Below are 13,868 nucleotides of genomic sequence, written 5' to 3' on the forward strand. Positions count from 1 at the left end.
CAGTGGCAGAGGAAAGCTGCTGGCCTTGTGGTGGCCAGGAAGCAGGGTGAGAGGATTGGGAAGGGGTACAGGGAAGAACAACCTTTCCAGGTGACCCCCTCCTCCAGCCACACCCCACCTGTCTACAGAGACCCAGACAGTCCTTTCAAACTAGGACGGACCGGTTGGGGCTGCAGCTCTCACCATCCAATTGTTCCGCCTTCTGCGTGAACACGGGAGGTTTGAAGAGACACCTCACATCCACACCATCACAGAATGCAAGTACTGTGTCATCGTAATCCTATGTTTAATAGCTTGAGGGACCCCAAAACTGTTTTCCACTGTAACTGTGCCATTTGAAATTCCCACAGGCAGTGCCTGAGGCTGGCCACATCTTGTCAGTCTCAGCAACAGTTCTCATTTTCCTTTTCCCAAGAGGTATCCAGAAGGGGTGGAGTGGGGGGTGGGTACCTGGGTTGACTGAGGTTTCGTTTGCATTGCCCTGACAGCTCCTGAGACTGAGCGCCTCTTCCATACCCCTCTACCTCGCAGACGCTTGGACCATGATGACTTCCCTCGTTTTTGCTGCCGAGAACTCCTCCTAGTGCTTCAGGAGCCAACCTCAGTTCTCCATCTACTGAGATAGTCACCCCAAAGCCCCACCCTCCCCTCGAGTTCTGAGGCTACTGCTGGGAAAACAAAGCATGTGGCATTTGGGCTGTCAAACAGCCTTCACAGATGTCCACACCACGGTCTTCTAAAAGAGCAAGTGAGTGTTTGGTCCCACATCCAGGTAAGCAGAGGAGCAAAGAGGCAATGCTGAGCATGGAGTGGTATTTGGTAGAGTGTGCTCTTCTGAGACTCGGCACTGAGTCCAGTCCTGAAATCTGGGCACATCTGTAATAAATTGTCCTAGATCATCCTCTCTTAGGGCCCATGAAGAAATCCCCTCATACCTTCTTATTCCATATACTCTCTTCAGGAGTAACATGCCAAGGTGGTGGGAGGTGAATCTTTTGCACGTGTTTGCCACGCCCATAGAAGGGGAAGCATAGAGAATCTTCAGCGAGGACCAGAGTAGGAAACTCTACCCAGTCAGAGCAGGACACAGCTACATTGGTAGCTCAGGACAGCACAGGGTTGTTCCCATCCGTCATTGCTCACCCAACACATGGCACACTGCTTCTAAACTGTGGAACGATGGGCGAATTGCACTGCCTTTGAAGAACAGATTTTTGTAACATTTTACTGTGAAGCTTCATTATTTCCAGAATGAGAATAAAGTGTTGGGGGTAGAACATAAGTTTCCCTAGTGTGTCCCACGATGAGCTATTAGTGGAAAACTGAAGGCTCTTGATCAGGCGCCCCCTGGAGGCATAACTTTGGCAATTCATGACACATGCTGGCACCCCTGTGAGACTTTAGGACCTTGGTGTGAGGATCCATAGAGGGGCGTGGCCCTGTGTTCTGGCACCCGGGTCGGGAATGGAAGGGTGCCAATTTAATTGTCCCTCAACCTTTTGACACAGAGCAGCTTGTGGTGGTGCCACAAAGTCACAGGATGATTCAATTTACTCTTTCTTTAAAATATATTTTTTAGTTGTAGATGGACACAATACCTTTATTTTATTTATTTATTTTTATGTGGTACTGAGGATCTAATGCAGTGCCCCCCCCCCCATGAGCCAGGCGAGTACTCTACCAGTGAGCCATAACTCCAGTCCCCCCGCCCCCCCCCCATGTATTCTTGCTTGTTCCCAGAACAGACTCTGGTTTCGCATCCCTTGCTCTTGGTTCCACATGCCTAATGGTTTCCATAAGTGGATGGACAGTAGCCTCCAAAAGAAAACCAATGGTGTTAAGAAGCCACCAGAGGGAGATATGGAGCCGCCCTTGTTAATGTCAGCCTCACATTTGAGGACTGCCAGTCAGTAACTGGGTCCAAGGTGCCTGGTATGAGAACACCCAGAGGAGTGATTTCAAATGCAGATTTTACGTCCCCAGCCACAGGGTAAACTAGGTAGGCTTTGGATAGAACCAAGGAATCTGAATTTCAACAGCCATCTATCCCATGACCGTGATCCAAGTTGGTCCACAAACTGTGCTTGTGATTCTCTATTATAAATGCTAATTATAGCCTTGGGCATACAGGAAAGCGCCTGCAGAGATAGAGTGTAAACTAGAAGCGATCTGAGGAAAATCAAGTCCCAGGAAACCCCATCATGTAAAGGCCTCTTGGAGGAGGTAGAACTAGCAAGGGTACTGAGAAGTGGCCAGAATGAAGAGAATCACAGGACAAAACAATTATAGAATAGCAAGGGGGGCAGAGGAGAGAGAGAGAGAGAGAGAGAGAGAGGAGAGAGAGAGAGAACAGTGTTGACTGCTGCTGCCAATCAAGTGAGATGAGGTCCAGATAATGTCCTTTTGATACAGTCCCACCAAGGCCCTTGGGTCAACAGACCTAGAGCCCTCATGGAAAGAGATGTGGGAGCCACACCAGCTTACAGTGTGTTAAAGAGCAATGTGGGAGGTGAGAAAATGGAAGCCCTGGGCATAGATGATTCTTCCTAGAGCATTGACCCTAAGTGGAAGACGGTGGTGGGATGGCTCGGGTTGAGGGTGAGGCCCAGGCTTGTAAGGAAGAGGAGATTTGACTCTGTGCAAAGGTGGATGGGAGGGATGGGGTGCTTAGAGATGCTGAAGATAGAGGACAGAGAGAGATGATGGAAAATATGAGGTTCCTGGAAGAAAGGAGGCCATGCAAGCTGGAGCACAGGGGGGAGGACATGCGCCTTCCCTAATGGAGGAACACACTGGATACGGATGCAGGTGGCTTGTAGGTTTGATGCTGGGAGTTTGGGGGGATTCTGCCTGAAATATTGGGTCAGAGAAATGGGGAGGTGTCCAATGCCGAGCATGACCAGGTGGTGTGAGAGGAGGTGCCAAGAATGAGTATAGTGGAAAGGGCTTGAAGAGGCACTTGGGAGGGAGAAAGAATCCAACAGATGGAAATGGGACATCAGGGAACTCTTTGGATGCCAACCTGAGGCTAGAAATCATAAATTCAAGATGGTGAGACAGTGCCACAGTAGGCAATTTCCACCATGAGTACTGAGGAAGAGGCTGGCAAAGAGGAGGAGCATTTTGGGTTTTTACAGAAATAAGATTATGCCCGGCAAATGTACAGAAAGCACAGGAAGTGTGCTTCCAGAACAGACTGACAGAAATGGCAGACCTCAAATCTAAGCAGATGGGTGGGGATCATGGATGGAGGTAAAGGAAAATGGTCCTGGGGAGCAGGTGACCTGATAGGCTGGCCAATGACTGTAGGATGCTCATGGGACTTTGCAGGCTGCAAGGATTGGACTTTGTGCTCCCAGGGCAAGATGCATGCAGGAGGGATGTGGAAGGGGAGCTGCTCCAGGTGCCTCCCAGGAGTCATGGATTGAGTGGCATGCAGCATCAGGTCATTTTACATGAGGCCATCAATGAAGCGAGAGGCCAGAGGGCATGCGAAGGTGTGAGAAGACTGCCCCGAAGGGCACAGTGAGCAGATACAGGAGGACAAGTGGTGGGTGACTCTGCTGCTAGAGAGGGCTTCCTAGGAGAACCAGTTTGCAAATTATGCCTCTGAGGCTTCTAAAGATCATTGTAAAAGCACAAAAAATTAGTTCTGCGTGGTCTTGCCCCTTCCGAACCTTCTAAGGAGGCTCTGAGTTTCTCTGGAGCAGGGGTAAGTCGAGGCTGCAGGAGAAGTAAGAGAGTCAAGTCATTCACACAAGACAGACAGTCAGACTGGAAGGAGAAGAACCAGGTGCGCTGCCAGGAAGGAGGGAAATTGGCAGAGGATGAGGTGGGGATTGAGCAGGTAAGAGAGCAAAGGGAGAGCTGGCAGCTGGCATGAGGCTCTCCTGTCGGGGAAAGGAGCTCTGGCTAAGGGGGTGTCGAGGAAGACCCTGCTGGAGAGCTGGCTTCAAACAAAAACCATGATTTGTGTTTCTCAGGGCCAGGCAGGGATGCATCACCCCTGTTGCACCTGATGTCCCTTGCCTGGGGTTGCTCCACTTGGGGCTGGAGGATCCATATTCAAGGGAGCTGGCTTCCATGGCTGGAAGTGGAGAGGGGTTATGGGCTGGAAGCTCATGAGCCAGGGCCAGGGCCTCTCTGATTCTCCCCATGGGTTTCTTGAAATATGAAGGCATAACCCACAGGAGACCACAAGGCTTCCTCCAAGCATGGTGGGTGGGTTCCCAGTTTGAGTGGCCTCAAGGAGCAAGGAGTGATTTCAGGGCATTTCCATGACCTAGTCTCTTCACGCCCATAGCATCCTCGTGTGGCAGAGGCCACCCGAGTTCAGTAGGAGGACAGGAGGCCTCCACTGCTTGATGGAAAAAGTACCAAAGTCACATCACAGGGAGAGGCCAAGGTGCTGCGGCCATCTGTAGAAAACACAGTCTGCCACAACAAGTTCAATGGCCAAAAAGAACCTGTGGCATAGTGCTTAAAATGGCACATGTGACAAGGTAGAATGAGAGAAGGTGCGGAATCTAACACATGATCCTAGCAAATACGCCTTCCCAAGCACACCAGGAAGAGTTACAAAGCTTATCATAGAGCAGGTCTCAAAGGAAATATCAGCAAGTGCAGGAAAGGAGACAGATCCAAAGGACACTCTCTGAGCCCAGTGCAATAGTGCTGGGTGGCATGAAGAAGCCAAAGTCCCCCTGCCCCCGCTCCAGAACTCATAAAGGCTCTCCACTGAGGCTGTATTGTGTGAAAGTGGAGACAAGACAGGAAATCACATAGTAGTAACTGATAAGTTATTATAAAGAGCCTCCTTGTCAGAAACCCTGATATACCTATCATCTATCTATCTATCTATCTGTCTATCTATCTATCTATATCTATACAAACACACACTCATCTATGCATATATGTATATATGTATATAAGCAGTGATCAGAGAAAAATGCACGACTATGAATACTCATATGCGTGAAAATGGAAACATGAAAATAAATAAATAAATGAAATTCCCACCTACAGAGCTAGATGGAAACCTAACCATTGAGGTGGAAATAACATTAATGCAGGCAGGTGACAGAGAAAATAACCAAAAACACAAGATTAAATCGTTAAATCAAGATTCTCTTTGTAAATCACTGAAAGACCTAGAGTAGGTGCTAATTTATTCAAAGGAACAGAGTGAAAGCATATTTTTACAGCTGATAGATTGATCACAATCTATCACCTGAAACAGACACAGGGCACACAGGAGAAACACAAAGCAAGCGAGAAGAAACTCTAAGATCCAGGCGACCACTTTACGTAACTTTATGCAGAAAACTTGGCAGAACCAAATGAAATATATAATGTCTTGGGGAAACACACTTGGCTCTCACTGACTCCAACACGGACAAAAAGGTTTTGAAAAAGACAGTTTCCACAGAAGGAGGAGAAGTATGAAGGCATAACCCACAGGAGACCACAAGGCATGCATTGTTCCCCAGGGAATTCTGGCCAAACCTTTGGTGCCAAGTGGGTCAACACGGATGGTTTGGCTTGGAGCCTAGAAAATGAAGTAAAACATTGACTCTCTCAGGCAAGGGAAGAACAAAATTGCCCAAGCCCGATAATGGCAGCAGCACTAAAGACCGGTCGACATCATTTGCCAACTTTAGTGCAGCAATATAATAATAAAATATTATCAAGCCGAATCCAAAATCACAATGACACTATACTATACCACTGCCAGGTAAGATTGATTCTGGGATCACAGGGTTCACGTATTAGGAAACCTTTTAAATTGTCATATTAGTAGATGGAAGTGGGGAAATTCAGATTACCTACAGAGATGCTGAAAAATGTTTCACAAGACTTGAAGACGAAAACCTAAATTGAACCTTGTCCAAAAAGTGTGGTGGATAGGCATTACTAATAAAGAGGAAGGCAAAAACGCCCAACGTGTGCGTGACTTTTTAAACACTGTCTTGGAGGTCTTAGCCCATGCAATTAGTGAGACAAAGCAATTGACAGTGAAAGGATTTGAAGGGAAGTACAAGGAACTCTAGTTGTAGAGGACACCATAGTGTACCTGGAGTACTATTCCAAATCAGGTGTGGAACCAACTGAAACATGAAAAGGATCTTGAAATTTTCCAGGATATAAAATAAGCATGCAAACTTCAACAACATACACACACACACACACACACACACACACACACAGAGAGAGACACCATACGCAAGCACTTCGAAAACACAATAAAAAGGCAAAGCAAATCTCATTTATGAGATCAACAGAAGAGATATTACTAATAAAATGAAGATATTTTGAGAGATCATGAAACACTTTTTTTTTGGCGGGAAGGGTACCAGGGATGGAACTCAGGGGCACACAACCACTGAGCCACATCCTCATCCCTATTTTGTACTTGATTTAGAGACAGGGTCTCACTGAGTTGCTTAGCGCCTCACTTTTGCTGAGGCTGGCTTTGAACTTGCAATCCTCCTGCCTCAGCCTCTGAAGCCGCTAGGATTACAGGCATGTGCCACAGCTCCAGGCCTCATGAAACACTTTTAAAAGTCCTCAAAATGGACTTGAAAGAGTGGGAAGAAATATCTCATTCCTGGCCAGGTTGATCCCACATCATGGAGATGCAATCCTCACCATGTTCACTTGTAAATGTAAAACAATCCAATACAAATGCCCCAGATGCCTCCCCCCACCCACTCCCAGATATCAAAATAGTAATATAATGCTGGGAGCCATTAGCCAAGTAGGTATGACAATTTCCTTGCCAGCTACCCCATTTTGCTGTGACATTACATGTAGGTGACCTTGCTCAAGGACCAGGGCGGATTAGGGTGTTCCCGGTTTAGGATAATTGGGTTTAGGGCGTTCCAGTTTAGGGCGTTCCAGGTTTAAGATTATTCCTGCTGGGAATAGGGCGTATCCTGCTGCCTGAGTTCCCCTTGAGTTCTCACGGGATTCAGACAGTATATTTTGGGAGATAGAAGCCCAGTGGAGGTGGATTTGGGCAGAGAACGTGGATTTCCCCAGAACGTGATTGTAGACGGCTGGTGTGAGTTCGGGAATAAAGAGTTGCTGTTTGAATCTACAAGCTGTGTGGTGGCTCGTGATTTGTGCCCAGCCAGACTGCGGCATTTGGTGGCCCGTACGGGGAAATAGACTGCGGCAATATAAGGCCTACAGAAAAGTTCAAGTATAGCTACAGAAGCACTGGAAACGAAGAGCTTGACTGGCCCATGCCATAACCCAGTACATCCTAATCTGCCACAATTCACCGACTGTGGTACTGAGGCAGAATATACAGAGCGCCCACAGGAACAGACAGAAAGTCCAGAAATAGCCTCAACAAGACATGGGAATCTGGGGAATTGCAAGGGGAGTTACCTTTTGAATCTACAGGGACAAAGGATGGCTTTTGAGGAAGTGAGCTGGCAGGTGGACAAGTAGACACTATTCAAATAATGGGAATGGGAAACTTGAATTTCCACCTTGGCAAGAAAAACAAAACAATTGATCTTGGCAGGACATCAAGTACCAAATCGCTTGTTGATGAACACAGACTTGAAAATGCCCAATAAAATTGTAAACGCTTTTTAGAAAACAGAGAATTTCGAATGACTTCAGAGCAAGCACTAATCTATTTCATAGATGTAGCAGGGAAAAACACAGCCATATAGAGTGATATACAAATGTAGAAAGCACATCTTCAAATCTGAGCAGAATACACGGCCTCAAAGTGAAAAATGTTCAGCTCACCATCACTCAGGGGTACTATAACGCCAAAGGAAACACAAGTGGTCAGGGAGCGTCAAAGAACTGCTCCATCTTTCCGCGATGGGGATGGGACGCATACCGAAAAAGACCTGCACAGCTATCACTTTGCATCTGTTAGGATGGCGACCTTAGGAAATGTCACTACAGGAAGTGTTGGTGAGTATGTGAAGCACAGGGAGTTCAGTTGGCTGTTGGGATTGCACGTGGGAAATGGTGGAAAATAAAGGAAGAGGGGAAGGTGTAGAGAATCAGATGTGACTGCGTTACTATTACTGTCCTTGATGGAGTCTGCCTGCGAAGGGGATATTCTGTCAAGGTATAGATAGGTAACAGCGGACATGCTTGAAAAGGAGGTGTCTGCCGTCCTTGGGAGGACTTGCCTGCAAACGGGATGTTCTGCCAAGTGGGCTAGGAGGGCGCTGAGAAAAATTTTATTATCTGTTCTTAACAAGAGCAGAGCTCGGCATGCTCCAGGCCGAGAGTAGATTAGCCATGAGAAGCGGGTCACTTCTGATTAGAAAGTAAAACTTCTGTGTGCTATGTTTAATTAGCTGAAAGACCTGATTTATTGCTGTTGGAAGGCTGCCTTCTTTGTTCACAAGACTATAAAAAGATTGCTGTACACAATAAAGGACTTTTTTTTCTGCTGCAGCTTTGCTTGCTCTGCTTCTTCTTTCTATCTCATGCTGACCTGCACCTGAATTACTGCAACGGGAAGGGAAGTCCAAGACACCAGGGTGATGGATCATGGCGAAGACGCCTCCTGTGCAGGTAAGGCGGCTTAGGGAGATGGCAGTGCTGTCCACTGGCCTGTCCTTCCCGCATGAGGTGCAGGGCTCGCTGCCATCCATTCGATGATGTCCTGTCCTCATGGGGCCAGGAGCCTGGCTGAGGTGCTGCCAAGGGCCCCAGGGACCCCAGACCATGGCAGTGCCGCCCCCTCCCTCGGTGGCGGGTGGCGGAGCTGCAGGGGCCGTGGCTCCAAGCGGCCCCGCCTCCCGCACGCGCACTGCGCCAGCCAATCAGCGAGTGAGGCGCGCAAACACGACCTGCGGGCTGCTGCCACGAGGAGGAGGAGGACGCCAAGGCCCTGAGAGGAGCTTCGCGGTCGCCCAGCTGGGTGAGGGGTAGCGATTCCGGACCCCAGGATGAGGCGCGGGCCTGGGGAGGTGGGATCGGCGTGTGGTTCCGTGTGGTTCCACGGGGGCCAATGGTGTGGGGCTCTCCTCTCGGAAGACAGAGGTGTGAGGTGACTTCATGGGTGTGGCCTGGGGTGAGGTGGGCCGCTGAGGGCGGGCCCAGGAGCGCTTCTGGAAGGGAAGGGCCCTGATGGCGGCGGGAGGGTCTCCGCGTTGCTGGAGGCCTGGCGGGGAGGATCCACCCGCGCTATCCCTGGTGCTGGGCCGCCCTCATCAGGGGACACGCGGGCCCCTGAGGCGACCCTGGGGCTTTCCCAAGGGAGAGAACAGAGAGGGGCTGTGTCCTCCCTTGGTGTGCCAGACTGGTGCAGGCAGAGGGGTCCCTTCCCACGGAACTTACTGAGGAGTCATTTAGTGGGTCGTGCGGCCACCGTCTGCCCTTGGGTCTGTCCTCCCCAGCGGCCACCAGCCGGGGTCATCTGGGGACCCGAGCAGTGAGACCCCGCAGAGGCGCCCGAGGTGGAGGGTTGGAGGGGCGCGGGGCAGTTGGGGCTCGTACCAGTCCTCGTGTAGCGGGACGGGGACTGGACAGGTTGGGGTGGGAAAGGATGGGACAGGGGGGTGGGACTGGACGGGGCGGGGTGGTGCGGAACTGGACGGGCACTGGACAGGTGAGGTGGTGCAGCAGGGTGGTTCGGGGTGGGACTCCGACCCTGGAGCCATCCTTCCTGTGTCCCTTCCAGTTCCAACTGGGTGGGACTGGATGGGACGGGGCTGGACTCGACCCTGGGGCCATCCTACCAGTGTCTCCTCAGTTGCAGCCCGGTGGGACTGGACGGGACAGGTGGGAGTGGACAGGACAAGGCCGGGCTCGACCCTGGGGCCATCCTTCCCTTCTCCTAGTGTTCCAGAGGGACAGGACAGGGTGGGGCAGGGCTGGACCCTGGGGCCATCCTTCCTGTCCTCTGGGTTCCAGCGGGTGGGACTGGACTTTTTTTTTGGGGGGGGGGGACTTGACCCTGGGGTTCTCCTTCGGGTCCCTCGGTATCCAGCAGGGAGAGACTGGATGGGGCTGGGCGGCTCTTCACCCTGGGGCCATCCTTCCTGTCCCCTGTCCCCTGGGTTTCAGCCCTCCTGTAGCAGGACTGGACTGGATGGGGCAGGACATGACCATGGCATCATTGGGTGGGGGAGGGACTCTACCCTGGCACCATCCTCCCCCTCCCCCTGGCTCCAGGGCATGTGTCAGGCCACGAGGCCACACCAATCTCCAGCCCCAAAGCCCCATGCCCTGATTCTCCTCTGACACCTCCCACCTTCTTTAGTGCATCCCTGCCCTCTGGAGCTTGCGGGCTCCTGTGCAACACAGGGCGGCCGTCGCCATGGCACCCACGGCAAGGAAGAGCTTGGGGAGAGCTGCCAAGGCCCAGGTGGAGCCTCAGGACCTGTCCATCTATGACTTTGAGTGCCCAGGTGAAAAACGCTCCTGTCCCAGGGGTCCCTCCAGCGGGGAGGCTCTGCTCTGGGCATCCCCGTGTCAGAGGTGTTCCCCCTCTTGTCCTGTGGGGCCGTGAAGCACGTGGGCGGCTGGAGTTCCTGGCCCTGGGTTGGGGCTACCCCACGTTTCCAGCGCCGAGAAGCCCCTGTGTCTCAAGCACCTTCACGGGATTCCGGTTCTTGCTCCTCTGAACCCCTGGCAGCCCTCACTTCCTACTTGTCCCAGGTGCAGGACAAGCACTTTGGCCCTGGTACAGATGCCTCCTTCCAGTGGCCCCAGGCCCTGACCAAATTTATTGTGGCCTACACCTAAGGGATTCCACCTCTGTCTGTCTGTCTGCATCAGGATCTTTTCCTTGGCCTGAAGAGCCAGGGAAATTGCACAAGGGAGAGGATATCTCTGCAAAGAGTGGATCAAATAGCACACTTGCTTGAAAAACATCTTTCCTTTCTCTTTTCTATGCAGCAACCAGTTCAGGACTTGATGACAGTGGGGAGGAGAGTTCTTTCACAGGTCGCCAGGAGCGAGACATGGGGTAATGTGTTTAAAGCCATTTTTTGCCTGCTGCGTCACATAGGGTGATTTCAGAAAAGTCCGCCTCTGCTCACACAGCACCTAGCTAACCTTAAGTGCCTAGGGGTCTTCTTCCATAGTAACAATTTTTTGCCTCACTTAAAAATTTCCTGTCATTTTTTTATAGGGAGGATGTACAAAAGATATTACGGGAAGTTAGAGGTATGTTTTGGAAGATATTTTTACTTAAAAAAATTGTGTTCAACTGTACAACTGTTATAGGATTTACTAAACACTGTCCTTCAGGACTCTGCCTAAAGTCTTTTTTCTCGTATACAGAATTTTATTGTATTTAATTTAATTTTATGACATTCTGAACTTTTTATCTTTGGAGCACCAATGCTTAAGAGTTCCTCTGAAATAGCTGTTAGTATTTTTACTTTAGTGAATCATGTAGTAGAAAATTGAAGACTACTTTTTTGTTTGTTTGTTTGGTACCAGGTATTGAACTCAGGGGCGCTTAACCACTGAGTCACATTCCCAGGCCTTTTTTGTACTTTATTTAAAGACAGAGTCTCACTGAGTTGCTTAGGGCCTCACTAAGTTATTGAGACTGGCTTTGAACTTGCAATCTTCCTGTCTCAGCCTCCTGAGCCTCTAGGAATATTAGGTATATGCTACCACGCCCAGCAGAAAATTGAAGACAATTTTATACCTAGTGAGAAATGTATGATTGTATCCAAAAACTCAAAAATTTTCCATTTGCTTGTTAATTGTCAGCCACACTGTTTTAGATGTATTGGCACAGGTTTATGATCCCAGCAACTCAGGTAGCCAAGGTAGGAAGATGGCAAGTTCAAGTCCAGCCTCATCAACTTAGTGAGATCCAGTTTCAAAATAAGATTTAAAAAAAGGACTGGGGATGTAACTCAGTAGTAAAACACCCCTGGGCAATCCCCAGTACCATAAATAAACAAGCAAACAAACACACTGAATAAATTTCTTTTATTTCTATATACTGTAAAGTCTATAATGTTAACAGCGTATTTATCAACTTTTGGCTCTGCTATAGAGATAATTCATACAAAGGATTATGTTTTGAAAGCTTTGGTTTATTTGGTGCTAAAAGTGCTTGTATTGTGAGGTGTGCAATTAATTATTTGTTATAGATGGACACCATGAGTATTGATAAATAGCTATTGGTAGTAGATCTTGATGTAAAGTCATATCCTTAGTACTGTATTACTTTCTAGTTGTAATATTTTATGAGAAACACTGCAGTTACAAATAAACATCTTTTACAACATCCATGAAAATATTTAAAAAGTGCTCTTATGTATATTCATTTACTTATGTAAACCTGAAATTCTTATAACCATGAACACTGTCTCTTAGTAAAATATAGTTAAAAGCATCACCCACTGCATGATTTATAAATATTTTTATTACAGTATATTTATTTCTCGCTCTTTGACAGACTTTTTAAGTAAAGTACTTTTGTGTATTTTATGAAATGAACTCTAACAATATTCCATCCTAGGAGTGTCCTTTGAATTAGAGGACATTTAATAAATTATAAAATTTGACTCATTAACTGCTTCTCAAGAGGAAATTAAATTCTTTTTTATGCTTCTTTGTATACATTTTTAAAAAGTATAAATTATTTTGACTATTAGAATTTTTATCTAATTTAAAAGGTGACCTGCAGTTTGATAAATGAGAATTGTATTACTATTACCTAAATATGTTCATATAATATAAGTGAGCAAATCTTGTTTTTAAATGATGTCTGTTTTATAAATTTTAAATGTCTTTCCAATATTGCTGAATCAACATTTCCCATATGGGTACGAATATATGGGAGCAAAGTAATTTTCAATAGCCACTTAATGAAAATTTATTTTATATATAGCTGACATCACACAAGCTCTTCTTGCTAGAAGAAAATGGTTTGAAATGAATACAGACGCTTCTCTCAAAATTATTAATGAAAATATTGAGCATATTCGCAAAATACAACAAGAGCAAAGGTAAAGTTTTGTTTTGTTTTTGGAATCACAATACTGGTATATGTGTGTGTGTGTGTATACATATAACTATTCATGCATAAATCTTTGCACTCCAATTATCACCATGCATTTATTAGAATCTCCAAATAAAAATGTGTTTTGTAGCTGGGTGTGGTGGCACACACCTATAATCCCAGCAAATTGGGAGACTGAGGCGGAAGGATTGAAACTTCAAGGCCAGCCTGAGAAATTTATTAAGACTCTGTCTTAAAATAAAAAGGGCGGGGGTGTGGCTCAGTGGTAGAGGGCCTCTGGGTTCAATCCCTGATATGACAAAGTATTTTGCTTGATTTTCTCTAAACAGATAATTTTCGAACCTTAGTTTCACAGTACTGAAGTATATTACCTAGAAGAAAATAAGATTACCTCTTTTGCCTTTGAGATAATAGTATTTTCCCTATAAAGTTGATTTATATACATTTATTATAATATGTTAACTGAATATAAGACAAATGTCCAATCATCAATCCTGGGAGTGTTAAGAGTATTCAGTTATATAGAAAAGGTAATTCATATTGCAAATAATTTATGTTTTTAGCTGAATCTCATTCTCTGCTCTTTTTGCAAAATTAATTGTGGCAATATGGAGAAATAGTTAAGAGAAATATTCCTGTCTGGAAGTGTTACACAGTGAATGGATATGTTATCCACATTAAATCTAACTTCTAATGCCAGAATCTATGTTATTTAGTAAGATGAATTGAAAATTAAACTGCTTTTATATCAATTAAGTATTTGTGGAAAATTTATACTGCAGTCCTCAGTTTTCAAGCTGTTAAGCAGGTGAACTAGCTTCTCTAGTAGTCACTTAGGAATAAATATTTTTATAATGAGAGTAAATCATTTTGCTTTTCTCTTTCTCAT

Source organism: Marmota monax, unplaced genomic scaffold, assembly GCF_021218885.2.
Source record: "Marmota monax isolate L192 unplaced genomic scaffold, Marmota_monax_Labrador192_F-V1.1 WCK01_AAM20220418_F8-fsc00142, whole genome shotgun sequence".
Classification (NCBI taxonomy): domain Eukaryota; kingdom Metazoa; phylum Chordata; class Mammalia; order Rodentia; family Sciuridae; genus Marmota; species Marmota monax.